Raw genomic sequence first — 14,966 nt, forward strand, 5'->3', positions numbered from 1 at the left:
GCGTATATTTTTTAATCCTTGTGCAACAGCAAAAGTCGGAGTTAGAATGGGGGGGGGGGCTTAGAGCATCATTTACATGTGTAGATTCTAGAATTTAGTGTTAAATACACTGCTAGCCCCGGCACCTCGCAAGGGTTAAGTTCTGGGTCAAGACATATTTGTTTTTAGAATGAGATTTTCACTCTGCAGCGGAATGTGTGCTGATATGAAACTTCCTGGCAGATTAAAGCTGTGTGACGGACTGAGACTCGAACTCGGGACCTTTGCCTTTCGGAGGCAAGTGATCTACCAACTGAGCTGCCCAAGCACGACTCAAGCCCCGTCCTCACAACTTTACTTCTGCCAGTATCTCGTCTCCTACCTTCCAAACTTTACAGAAGCTCACCTGCGAACCCTGCAGAACTAGCACTCCTGAAAGAAAGGATATTGCGAAGACATGGCTTAGCCACAGCCTGGGGGATGTTTCCAGAATGAGATTTTTACTCTGCAGCGGAGTGTGCGCTGATATGAAACTTCCTGGCAGATTAAAACTGTGTGCCGGACCGAGACTTGCCCGCAAAAGGCAAAGGTCCCGAGTTCGAGTCTCGGTCCGGTACACAGTTTTAATCTGCCAGGAAGTTTAATATCAGTGCACACTCTGCCGTAGAGTGAAAATCTCATTCTGGAAACACCCCCCAGGCTGTGGCTAAGCCATATCTTCGCAATATCCTTCCTTTCAGGAGTGCTAGTTCTGCAGGGTTCGCAGGAGAGCTTCTGCAAAGTTTGGAAGGTAGGAGACGAGATACTGGCAGAAGTAAAGCTGTGAACAGGGCGTGAGTTGTGCTTGGGTAGCTCAGTTGGTAGAGCACTTGCCCGCGAAAGGCAAAGGTCCCGAGTTTGAGTCTCGGTCCGGCACACAGTTTTAATCTGCCAGGAAGTTTCAAATCAGCGCACACTCTGCTGTGGAGTAACAATTTCCTTCTGGAAACATCACCCAGGCTGTGGTTAAGCCATGTTTCCGCAGTATCCTTTCTTTCAGGAGTGCTAGTTCTGCAGGGTTCACAAGAGAGCTTCTGTAGAGTTTGGAAGGTAGGAGACGAGATACTGGCAGAAGTAAAGCTGTGAGGACGGGGTGTGAGTCGTGCTTGGGTGGCTCAGTTGGTTGAGCACTTGCCCGCGAAAGGCAAAGGTCCCAAGTTCGAATCTCGGTCCGGCACACAGTTTTAAACTGTCAGGAAGTTTCATACTTGTTTTTGTTTGATAATATACAGTATCTGGCTTCATAATCGTCATACATCGATTGCAGTGTATCTTCTGCAAATCATTCGCACTTACATATTACGAACTAAAACTGGATGTACAATCGTTATCATTGGTCAGCTTTTAAAGAAGACATTTGCATACCGTGGACAGGGAATTGTTTCACAGCACTGCAGCACTAGATTCCAAATCTGTTTTCTGCATACCCTCCCCGAGTAGTCGCATCAACCAGTGCCAAGTATTATTCTTGACACATTTTGTTAGCAGATTACATCACTGGTATGACTATCAATGTGCTTTGCAAATAATTACCAAACTTAGCTACCATTTGCATGTAGTATCACCCTGGAATCACTAATTAAGCCTCTCAACATTGAGTCTGATAATCACATACTGTTTAGTATCTCCATGCATTAATATTAAAATTAATATAATCGCTGGAAATGTGGAAACATCACATCCACTAGCGCTAGGCAAACAGTGTAATTATAAACGGAAGTTTCACAAGAAGCATATCGAGGGAAACGGCTTGGCAAGGGAGGTCCAGTTGTTTGGCCTCCATGTTCACCTGACCTAAATTCCCTGAATATCTTCCTGTAGGAATGCCTGAAGGAGCATGTGTATTATATTTCGCCAGCACGAGTGGATGAATTGACAGTGTGTGTTCATGCTGCTTTTGTATCTTTGGATGCAGCCATATTGTGAAGAGTCTGGTACTGTATGGTCCAGCATGTCACGCAGTGTTTGCACGTGCAGGGAAATGACTTCTCTGAACATGTTTTTGTTACGTTGAGAGATTGCAGGGCACGCTCACTTCTGATTCGGTGTAGGGAATACGATCTACGGCGATTTGACTTCATACATTATGATGAAGTGGTGGTCAGGAGTTTATGGTCTTGTTTGTGTGCTCTAGGGAAAGAAATACCGTAAGCTTTATCTGCGCTCAAAGGACCAGGGTGCTGACTTAAATGACTGCAATGAAAGCACGGCGTTGGTTGGGCGACAAAGCGCGTTTTTTCTGGAGAACGGTGAAGAGACATTTCCAGACGGCCACGTGCCACGGTCGTATTGTGAAGAAACACATTAGCTTTGGCGCCAGACGTCCAGGTATACGGCCTAGCGCCGAAAAGTCGCCGACAGCGCATTGTAGGCCTTGTCAGCGAGCGAGCCGCCAAAAGAAATGTTAACGTTCTGCAAATGTCCGTGGGACAGGAAAACTGGTGCCCAGATGTGCAGACTCTATTTCAAAACATCTTTTGTCAATACAAGTTTATGGCCATTCCCTGCAAACTTTGAAATGGACGCAACACTGGAGATAACAAACTGTTTATGGAGGTCTGTGCTTCCACCCTGCATTGTGTTAGCAAAAGACATGGCAAACGTGCGGGAAAAGAGGCCGCGAAGCTGAATTTTTTTCCATTTTCTGCCAATTAACTTTAAGTCTCTGATTGGTCAAATCGGTTTGCATTGCAAAGACCATTCACCGAGCTTAGAATGCCGGGCTCCAGCACGTGATTGGCTTGGGCGAAATTGGGGGAAGTCAAAAAAGAGAAATGTGCTTTTGGAACCGAGCTAAGGAGGCAACACAGGAGAAAGGGAGATGGTCACTCTTGTACAAGTCTCTTGTACTGGCGCTTCGCTAGTAAAGAACTGCAGGTCTCTACCTAAATGGTGAGACTTGTGTCCTTCGCTAGGGCGCGACTTAGAGCCTGTGCCAGTCACCTTCTGAACTGTCAGAGGTACTGCTTATATCATCACAATCACAACGAGTGACATGTGGGTGTACTTAATTGTCTTGAGTCGGCCGTCTAAACATTTGACGTATTCCAACACTCACAGTCGTGGCACGGAGTCAGATTGGTTTGACAGACCAGCAAACGGGTCCACACCGGAATTCGGCAGGGTTTCAGAGGCTCTTAGGGAAGTACCTGCGTTCTGAATTAACCGAACGCGAGACCGCGTACTTGCATTTTTCGAGAACGCGCGTTTAATAACAGATTGCTGCCGTACATGACTTCAGTTGCCAAACGCATCGTAGTGTGGCGCCTTGACCAGTAGGATGGTAAAGTATTCGCTGCTGCGAAGTAGGGCTATAATATCTATTTCTCAGCACCCTGTCCTTTCAAACCATATTTTTCCTTTTTTTGTGTGGTAGAATATAGATGCTTGATGGTGGCGTAGTTTGAAGCCATAACCTGGATTCACATGTATGTAGTGAGATAGAGCAAGTAGTGTTCTGGTTAGTGTTGTGTGTCGATCCCCAGCAGATCACTTTGTCCACCATAGATCCCATTTTAGTAAGGCTTTGGTTAAATAAATATTTTTGTATGATGTTTCTTTAATAATTTTGTTGTCTTGTCTTGTTTAAGAACAATAAATCGATTGTGAACTAGACTACAACTTCTCCATGAGTTCTGATTAACAGTTCCTTCGCATTTTTATGGCAGTCTAGATCAAAAACATAAGGATTAGCTTTTTCATTTGGTGTCCACTGTGTGGATCTTTACTTCATTAACCATAATCATCTTTCATTTGGCGAACCGCTGCCAGGTTCTCGGTCCTTGTCACTTCTGTGATGCTGTCGGTTTGCGTACTTTCCGATTAGGTACGCATTATTAAGAAAAATATGGTTCATTAGTATGCTGTAGCTATTTAATGCTTTGATTGCGTTGTTTATGTGTTTACTTGTTTTATTATAGTGCATTTGTGTCAGCGACTTCAATCTCATTTTTTTCGACCGACTTTCCGTCGTTGCTAACGGCGTTGTCGTATTATTTTTGTGGTGTTTACTATTGCATTTGCTTTGTATTTGGTTGTTTTCGTTTCTGAATCTCATGTACTACTGTCATGGTATATCTGCGTATATCTTGTGAGTTAGCTAATAGGTTGTCCACATGTTGCACAGATAAGTAAAGTTGTTGTTAAGGGAGAATCTGAATGATTAATAGAAGCAGTGCTAGACAAGTAGACTGGGAGCGGGAAAATTAAGCATACGTCATGGAGGAAGAGCGCAATGAAACGGTTGAGGCACAGTTTGAACGTAGGGAGGCGTTGCTGTTGAAAAGAATTAGCAACAACGAGGGCGCAAAACAAGGATATCAAGGAGACGAAAGCGATATGTTTTTTCTTGAGGGGACAGACAATATTAGATCGCGTGTGGTAAAAGATGTGAGCGTACCAAAACAGATCGAGGCAGATATTGATTGTCAGAAATCCGGACAGTGAAGACATGGAGTTATCAGAACGCAATGATGCGGACACAACACGAGAGAATTCCTGTATGAGTTCGAATGATCACGATACGGTGGGAAACGAAGAGGGCTTCAACCTAGTGGCATTTTTAATGGGACTGGAGAAGAAACTTGATAGTCTAAAAGGAATGGAGGAGAAAATTAACGAGACGAAGACGGACATAAAAAATATCGGTGCTCAGGAGAGGAACACAAGTCATGGGCAAATAAACTCCAGGAAGACCTACAGAAAGTAAACACCAAGGCAATTAAAGGTTTAAAGATTGCACATCATGCTAAGAAGACGACAGAGAGTGCGAAGATAGTTGCAAGTTTTGCAAGACGAGTAGCAACTGAAACATCGAAGGCGATTAAACAGATAGGATTGCAAGGACGAGAGGCAGTGATCAATTTGAACAAGAAGGTCGAATGCGTAGAGAAGCGACAAAATGACGCGGAGCAGCGAATCGACACAAAAATACGTGAAGCCACGGATTTTCGTGCGATAGCGGCCATGGACAAATTAGAATCTGAGCTGTGCAAATTAGGGACAGGCTCGGAGGTAACAACTGCAACTCCAGTGAGCGAGATTGATGAGGTCCGTACTCTCCTTTCGTTCAAAGCGCAAGAGGAAGCGATCAACACGCTCGTAGAGAAGAAATTGGGGGAGGCGCTAAGGGAACAAATCCAAATGCGGCCAAGAGCGAACGCAATAGCACCTGAAATAAATTCAGTCGGGACGGATAACTGTATACCGTTAGCGGCAAGCAGAGGATATGATGAGATGAACGTTGCATTTTCTCGAAGCCGAGGAGAGAGCACAAATGAGGGGACATCGAACGAGGACAACCAAAGGTCAGATATTTTCCGAAGGCCGGAAGTTGTCGATGAAACGCCATTTGATTTTCAACGCTTCCTACGAGTCCGAAAATTCGAAATTTTCCGAGATGAGGGGACGTCGAACGAGGACAACCAAAGGTCTGATATTTTCCGAAGGACGGAAGTTGCCGATGAAACGCCATTTGATTTTCAACGCTTCCTACAAGTCCGAAAATTCGAAATTTTCCGATACGAGGGTAATTTTACTCACCCACGGAGTTGGATATCACAATTTGACATTTCTTTACCACCAAATTGCCATTAAAATACAAGCTGGACTTTATTTGCGGACACTTGCAAGGGTCAGTTGCGGAGAAAATGCGCGGAATATCGGCAACGTGTAGAAGTTACCAGGAGTTCAAGGACAGCTTCCTAAATATCTAATGGTCCAAGGAGACGCAAGAGCGCATAAAATACGAGATGATTGTTGGGAAAGATTTCGAGAGTTCAAGCTACAAAAGCCCTGTCAAGTTCCTTGACGCAATGATTGACAAGAACCAATATCTTGAGGTACCATGCTCTACCGGTGAAATCATTCGTCATTGCTACACCAAACGTCCGTCAGCATATCAACAAGTACTAGCTGGCAGGTGTAATGTGGAGCTCAGTACTTTCCGTAACACACTTTACGAATTAGAGCACGCAATCCGAGCAGAGAGCATCAGAGAACACAGAAGAAAGTCTGACAGATACGTCGCAGGCCCTATGTCGCGTCCACAATATAACCATTTCAATTATAGGAACGGAAATGCGCGGAATGGAGGGCCTTACGGAAACCATTCACGGCCGGGAAATTTCGAAGTTGAACAACGAAGAGACTGGAATGGGAACCGCAACAACTATGTACTGCGCAACAGAGGCTGGAATGGAAGAAGGAATGAAGGCTACGGACCACAAAGCAATGGATGGCGAAGCCATGGCTCCAGTTTCAATTACAACAGAAGTTGGGCGCAATTGAACAACGGAGGAGACGGAAACGGAGATCAGATCGACGAAATTGAAATTCGGGGGCCGAACCCACCTCGAAGTGCGCAAGGAAATGATAACCAACGTCAATGACTAGTTAAGAATGCAGAAGAGGCACAAAACGCATCTGCAACTAAATTCGGACCCAGCCTCATCAATGTTATGAGATACGACGATATTGAAGAAACGTTGCTGGAAGAAAGAGCAGAGTTCACTCAAAATGACGTGCATCCAATTGTTATGGTAACCATAGGAGGGAAGGAAGTGGATTGTGGTAGTGAGATTTCGGCCATTGCGGAAGAGACTTATAGACAAAGTAACGGACTGCAAGACTGGGTGGAACTATCGGTAAGGAAACTAAAAATAAGAGGAGCAATAGTGGGGAAGGTAACTGAAGTAAACATGCAGACAAGGCTAGAGCTTCTTTGTCAAGGTCACCTGCTGGTGGGAAACTTCCTGATTGTCCCAAAACTGACAACTGAGTTGATTATTGGAACCGCATTTTCTACGCGAGTGTAATGCAATACTGGATCTAGGACGTGGTACAGCGACATTACGTAAGGATAAAAACATCATGCTTCGTTTCATTGATCGGGCAATACGAGCGCAAGTCCCGGTGAGGTGCCTTAAGATATGCACAGGTTCAGACGACTGGCATTTAGTGAAGGAGAAAACAGTGCTGAGAGATGACAGAAATTATCACTATGACTGAGACGACACCGAGGACGACGTCCGTCATGCGATACAAGAGAGGGTTTGTAGTATTGACAATATTACCAAAGACGAGAGGGCAGAATTACAAATCGTGCTACTGAACAACATGGAAGTGTTCTGATCTAAGACAGGAGCGATCAATAATTTCCAGTATGCATTCCGTGTCAAAGAACATCAGAAGTTCTTCCTCTCACTTTATCCCATTCCAGTTGCATACAGAGAGAGATTCCGAGCAGAAGTACGGAGGATGCTGCAAGAAGGGATCATTCAAACTGGTGTGTCCACATACAATAACCCATTGCGAGTAGTTGAAAAGAAAGATGGGTCGATGAGTCTGGTGCTTGATTCGAGGCGGATCAACACGATAATCTTGCCAGAAACAGATCGTCTGGAGAAGGTGGAAGATCTCTTGCAAAGATTTCATGGTGTCAAAGTGTTTTCGTCCATTGACCTCCGTTCAAGTTTCTGGCAAATTGAGTTACACTCTTCGTGTCGTCAGTACACGGCTTTCCTAGTTGAAGGACACTGCTACCAGTTCCGGCGGTTGCCCTTTAGCCTCAATATATCGTCCTCAGCATTTATCAGAGGGTTGAACGGGATTTTGTCGGAGAGTCTGAAGAGCGACATTACGTCCTACTTTGATGATATCCTCTTTGCAAAGCCCTTCTGGGATGAACACAACAAGGTCCTTGGCGAACTACTAGGAACACTAAGGCAACATGGTGTCACAATTAATTTAGAAAAATCATGTTTCGGAACTAGGAAGATGGATTTTCTTGGGCACGTAAGTTCAGCAGAAGGAATTGCACCTAATCCAGCAAAACTCGCAGCTATAGCGCAGTTCCAGAGACCATGGATCTGGAAGGACCTCGGAGTGTTCCTGGGCGTCATAAATTTTTATAAGAAATTCATTAGAACGGAAGAGATGGTGCACCAAGGTTTTGTGCCTTAACAGGAAAGAAGACACCGTGGCTATGGGACGAGGCAGCAGATCATGCATTCAATTTGCTAAAAAAGGCTCTTGTAGAGGCACCCATCCTATCTCACCCTGACCTAACAGCGGATTTTTGCATGTGGACTGATGCAGTGAAAACAGGTCTTGGCGTAGTAATATTCCAGCAAATCATGGAAGAGACCATACAAAATGCGAAAGGAATTATTCAGTAAATGAGTTGGAGGCACTGGCTATTGTGTGGGGTTTCAAAAAATTCAAATACTTCCTGCTTGGACACAAGACCCATGTCTTTACAGACCACAGAGCGTTGGAATTTTTGATGTTAGCAAAATTGGGACACGACAGGCTGACACTGTGGGTTTTATTCCTACAGCAATTTGACTTCAGGCTCACACATGTCCCGGGAGACACAAATGTGATTGATGACGCACTTTCACTTTCACCAATTGGGAGACCAGATGCAAAGGGAGAAGATGTGGAGGATAGTCACTTTAGTCTATTCTATCTGCGGGGAGTCGCTTTCGAGAACTTCATGGCTGCATCATTACGTGATATAAGAAGAGAGCAGGATAAAGATCCGGAACTGAAGCTACTGAAAGAACGTTGGAAGGACCGCCAGGAAGTCGAATTACGAATGTTCTACCTGGTGAGGAAGGGGATTTTATTCCACCGACGCAACGCAACCAGCATGATATGGAGCCTTTGTATACCGGACAAGCTATTCAATAAGTTAATCTGGTACACACACTTAAGTTATTGTCACTTTGGACCACGGAAATGCTTCCTTAAATTGAAGGACCTATGTCATTTTAAACATATGGAAAGACTCATAAGGCAGGTTCTATCAGTATGCAAGACCTGTCAGAAAGCAAAACCTGACAACCAGACAATGAAGGCACCCCTCCATTCAATTGTTCCAAACAAATTGCGACACATGGCGGCCGCAGACTTAATTAGACCGCTCCCGGTCACTCGGCGTGGTTTCCCATACATTTTTGTAGTCGTTCACTTAACATCGAAGTTTGCTACATTTACTCCTTTACGACGAGCCACGGCAGTCACTGTTTGCAAAGCATCAATGAAAGGCGTCCTAGCGCAGGTAGGCAGGGTGGACAAAATTATTATAAATAATTGACTTGATACATTGTGATGAAATGGTGGGCAGCAGTTTATGGTCTTGTTTGCGTGCTCTAGGGAAAGAAATACCGTAAGCTTTATCTGCGCTCAAAGGACCAGGGTGCTGACTTAAGCGACTGCAATGAAAGCACGGCGTTGGTTGGGCGACAAAGCGCGTTTTTTTCTGGAGAACGATGAAGAGACATTTCCATACGGCCACGTGCCGCGGTCGTATTGTGAAGAAACACATTAGCTTTGGCGCCAGACGTCCAGGTATACGGCCTAGCGCCGAAAAGTCGCCGACAGTGCATTGTAGGCTTTGTCAGCGAGCGAGCCGCCAAAAGAAATGTTAACGTTCTGCAAATGTCCGTGGGGCAGGAAAACTGGTGCCCAGATGTGCAAACTCTATTTCAAAACATCTTTTGTCAATACAAGTTTATGGCCATTCCCTGCAAACTTTGAAATGGACGCAACACTGGAGATAACAAACTGTTTATGGAGGTCTGTGCTTCCACCCTGCATTGTGTTAGCAAAAGACATGGCAAACGTGCGGGAAAAGAGGCCGCGAAGCTGAATTTTTTTCCATTTTCTGCCAATTAACTTTAAGTCTCTGATTGGTCAAATCGGTTTGCATTGCAAAGACCATTCACCGAGCTTAGAATGCCGGGCTCCAGCACGTGATTGGCTTGGGCGAAATTGGGGGAAGTCAAAAAAGAGAAATGTGCTTTTGGAACCGAGCTGAGGAGGCAACACAGGAGAAAGGGAGATGGTCACTCTTGTACAAGTCTCTTGTACTGGCGCTTCGCTAGTAAAGAACTGCAGGTCTCTACCTAAACGGTGAGACTTGTGTCCTTTGCTAGGGTGTGACTTAGAGCCTGTGCCAGTCACCTTTCGAACCGTCAAAGGTACTGCTTATATCATCACGATCACAACGAGTGACACGTGGGTGTACTTATTTGTCTTGAGTCGACCGTCTAAACATTTGGTATATTCCGACAATCACAGTCGTGGCACGGTGTCAGATTGGTTTGGCAGACCAGCAAACGGGTCCACCTGCACTGGAATTCGTCAGGTTTTCAGAGGCTCTTAGGGAAGTACCTGCGTTCTGAATTAACCGAACGCGAGACCGCGTACTTGCATTTTTCGGGAACGCGCATTTAATAACAGATTGCTGCTGTCCATGACTTCAGTCGTCAAACGCATCATAGTGTGGCGCCTTGACCAGTAGGATGGTAAAGTATTCGCTGCTGCGAAGTAGGGCTATAATATCTATTTCTCAGCACCCTGTCCTTTCGAACCATAAGGAGTAGCTTATTGATTTGGTTCCCACTACTTGGAACTTTACTTCATTAGCCGTAATCAGCTTTCAACGTTAGAACACACTGTACTCTGTAAATATCAGATAGGTGTGGCTTAAGAAACAGTATATATTACAGTATTATATAACAGAAAGAAATTGTCAAATAAAAGAAAATACATCTCTACGCAGACTTGAAAACCCCCGACCTCTTATATGCTAACCTAAAACGCTATCCACTGCACCAATTGCACAGCACTACTGCTACATGCTGACAGAGGGAACTACCATACATGTGATTACAGTGTTGCCAGATTGCCAATCTTTAACGTTCATTTTCTGCTAGAAATGTGGTCAGAACGAAATTTTGTGAGAGACATTTTTATAGTGGTAGTATGTGAGGAGTCGCTCTGTGAAGTCCGAGTACACGAATTTTTCTGCACGTTGTACCTCAAAGGCACTCAATTTTATGGTACAAGCAGCTAAAAAAGAACTAACTTCCAAAAAGGAAATAAGTTGAATATAACAACTGTAAAGCCAGATATGTAAATCCAAGGACAACACACACATCCATGCCTGAGGGAGGAGTCGAACCTCCGATAGGTGGGGGGGGGGGGGGGTGGGGGGAGCTGTGCAAGCCATGTCAAGTCGCCTCAGACCTCGCATCTGTCCCATTCCATGGCAATGTGGAAATTTCTTCCACTGATTTTTCTTCTACCACAGATGTCTGAAAGCGAAAAGGGATTACATTTTACAATAACTGGAAAGAGAAAAAGTCTGTAATGTGTATAAATCAGAATGTAAAGCGATGAAGCTATTTTCATTAAGCTATTTTCATTTAACAGTGGAAAAGTCAGGTCTATTAGAAGAGAAAACATAATTGCATTTGACATTGTTTGCAACTCAGAGAAGAAAATACTATTCTTGCAAACTAAGTTGACATTTGACATGTTGACAGATAGGAGTGATCATAAAGGCATTTCCCATTTACGTTCATTCCAGTAGTCACTCCACAAAATCTTAACTTGGTGTTGATGAATAGTGCAATGGTTAAGGTAAATATGCTCTGTGTATTGACCGAGCGAGGTGGCGCAGTGGTTAGCACACTGGACTCGCATTCGGGAGGACGACGGTTCAATCCCGTCTCCAGCCATCCTGATTTAGGTTTTCCATGATTTCCCTAAATCGTTTCAGGCAAATGCTGGGATGGTTCCTTTGAAAGGGCACGGCCGATTTCCTTCCCCATCCTTCTCTAACCCGAGCTTGCACTCCATCTCTAATGACCTCATTGTCGATGGGACGTTAAACACTAACATCCTCCTCCTCCTCCTCTGTGTATTACCATACAAAAAATGGTTTTTTGTATGTAACTATATATTTTCGGTATTTTACAGGAGATTGCAAAAGATGGCTGGGATAATATTTATAAGGAAAGCAACACTGACATAAAATTTAATTTATTCAACGATAAATTTATATCATTATTGAAAAAATAGCTCTCTTCATAAACATATCAGGTGTGATATTAAACAGCCATGTAAAAAGCCATTGATCACAAGAGTGATTAAAGTATCTTGTTGAAGTAAAAGGGCGATTAATCTGTTGGCAAGAACAAGTAGAGATCCTGGTAAGATAAATAACTAAGAAATAAAGAAACATGCACATTATGCCAAATGATTTCAGTTTATATTGAAGTGAAACGAGAGACAGTACAACAAGATACAGAACAAGATAATATCATTAATGATTTAGATAGATGGCCTATAAACGATAAATCATTGGTAGCAGATATGTTTAATAATAATTTTTGTAATTTAGATGATAATATAGGTCCAAAATTTCAAGAGAAATATCAGAGCAATATGCTGGAAAAACAACTAACATAAAGTCAGTCTTATGGATTTCTTGTCACTTCTTCTTCTTCTGAAAATGAAGAAAATTATGTATCCTCAAAATGGTTCAAATGGCTCTGAGCACTATGGGACTCAACATCTTAGGTCATAAGTCCCCTAGAACTTAGAACTACTTAAACCTAACTAACCTAAGGACATCACACACACCGATGCCCGAGGCAGGATTCGAACCTGCGACCGTAGCAGTCCCGCAGTTCTGGACTGCAGTGCCAGAACCGCACGGCCACCACGGCCGGCTATGTATCCTCTCAAAAATATAAGGTCATCTGGATTTGATGGTTTTTCATGAGAATACAAAAGACTTGTTCCCTTATAATAAGTGCAGTCTTTCCTAAAATATGTTATGCATATAACTCTGTGCATTTTTTAAAAGAAATTGAAATATGCCAGTGTTAAACCCTTCTTTACAAGAGATGATAGAAGTTACGTTGCATTCTACATTAATATCCGACCTGGTAACATTAATATAGTTAATAAATCACAGTTTAGACTTCAGAAGAGTGTCTCAATTGACAGTATCATTAAGTTAGTATTTTCTGTGACCTATTTAAGGCATTTAACTATGCAAATCACAATATTCTCCTAGATAAATTAGGGTTTTATAGAACTGATGGAATAGTCAACCAATGGATAATGTCATCTCAAACCAAAAGAATGTGGAAAGTTGTTTCTGACAATTCAGCCAATGTAAGCTGGGGAAATTCATCCAACTGCCATGAACTAACTAAGAACTAAGGTCCTGTGTTTTTTCTCATATATGTATATGAACTTTCATCTGATATCCAACAAGTACAGCAACAAAATAAATAATAAAACAATTTCCTTAACAGTATTACTGAGTGGTCTTCTGCAAATAATCTCAAATAAGCAAAGATACATATTTATATAGAGGTACTATACCAATAACAAATGTAACACATGGTGAGGAAATACAAACTAGGATGGAAATTTCAAAATTATTAAGTGTCCATGTTGATGAGAGTTTAAACGAAAAAACACATTTTGGAATTTCTAAAACAGTCGCATTTGCATTTCTAATCGTTGCAGACCTTGGGGAGGAACATATCAGTAACATAATATATTTTGCATACTTTCATTCCATCATATTATATAGGACAATATTCCATAGTAACTAACCTCTAAGAAAGAAAGCCTTCATTGCTCAAAAATCTGTTGTAAGAATAATATGCTGTGGTCATCCATGATCATCTTGTAGACATATGTTTAATGAGTTAGAGATCTTCACTACTGCTTCACAGTATATAATCAACTACAACTCAGTAATACATAATAACAATACCAAGGGAAAGAATGAGGTTCATTATTCCACCTTAAGATTGTCTTTGGCACAATAAAGGAGACACAATGCTGCCACCAAATTGTTAATCTTTTGCACAGTTATTTAAAATGTCTGAAACATAGCAAAATTATATTTGAAAACAAAGTGAAAAATATCTCTTTTTCAGCTTCCTCTATTCTGTAAAATGTAGTGGGTAGGAATTAGTAATTGACATCTGTACTAAGAAACGTAAGAAAAAAACTGCATGTAAATGGTCAGCATGTAGGCATATTTACACACCAATATGCAATGGGCATGTAAAGTGATCCGCAGGACATGAAACTAACTAATTAACTTCAAAAAAGCCTACAATATGTGCTAACAAACTTTATTGGTCATAATATTGAGCCATAACATCCATTTAACAGCGATGAAATTATCACACTTCTTAGTGGAAGCCAGGTATATGCTACCTGGCATTAGAAACGAATTTCCAAAAGAGCCTCAATTGGCACACATCAGCTTCTTGAAATCTACATGAACCTTTAGACAGAAATGAGTAGTTTTATGACAGTAAAAGCAGGCCGCAGCTAGTGCAAAGCTTATTCAGACTGAGGTTTACATTTACTTTGGCAGTGAATGGTTGATCATTAGCAATGGTCAGTAGGACATAGGAAGTCTCTGTTTTTCAGCCTAATAAATTTAACTGACAAGAATATTAGCCTACTCAATGCCTCACTTGGACAACATGACTTTATACATTACATAGCAGCCAACTGCCCTAAGTACACACAGTTCTCTACAGTTGAATCCGAAACAGTAGAAATAGTCAGTCAGGTATATTACTGTCCTATGTTTGCAGTTTACCAAACACTTTCCTTAGAAGAGCCGACTATAGTTGCAGTATTAGCAGTTAAAAATGCAGTTACCCTGAGTGCACACTATTGTAATAAAATATAACTGTCTCAAATCGGGAACATCATAAGTGGAATTTGTATACTATCAGGTACATTAATAAAAGTTAAACAGTTCACTTAATATTTATAAATGATCATTCTATAATAAGTCACCACGAAACAATGGATGAACTAGCAAAAGAGAACATTCTAAAAAGTAGAACACTGCTTATACAGCTTTAACACACAGGTTTCGAACATAAAGTAAGAGGAGGCACTAACTGTCACGGTCTAAAAAGCTAAGGCATTACACTTCCAATCAATATAGCAAACCTGGACAATTCTGATACATTCAGACTGATATCATGAGAAGATATTCACTACCATTATTAGAATGAATCTGTGTCGTTCATGGTCCCTAAGTCATCCATACAGAATCATAAATATGGACTTAATGATCTGATAACAGTGTATATGTAACC

The sequence above is a fragment of the Schistocerca americana genome, chromosome 3 (assembly GCF_021461395.2).
Source record: "Schistocerca americana isolate TAMUIC-IGC-003095 chromosome 3, iqSchAmer2.1, whole genome shotgun sequence".
In the NCBI taxonomy this organism is placed as follows: Eukaryota; Metazoa; Arthropoda; class Insecta; order Orthoptera; family Acrididae; genus Schistocerca; species Schistocerca americana.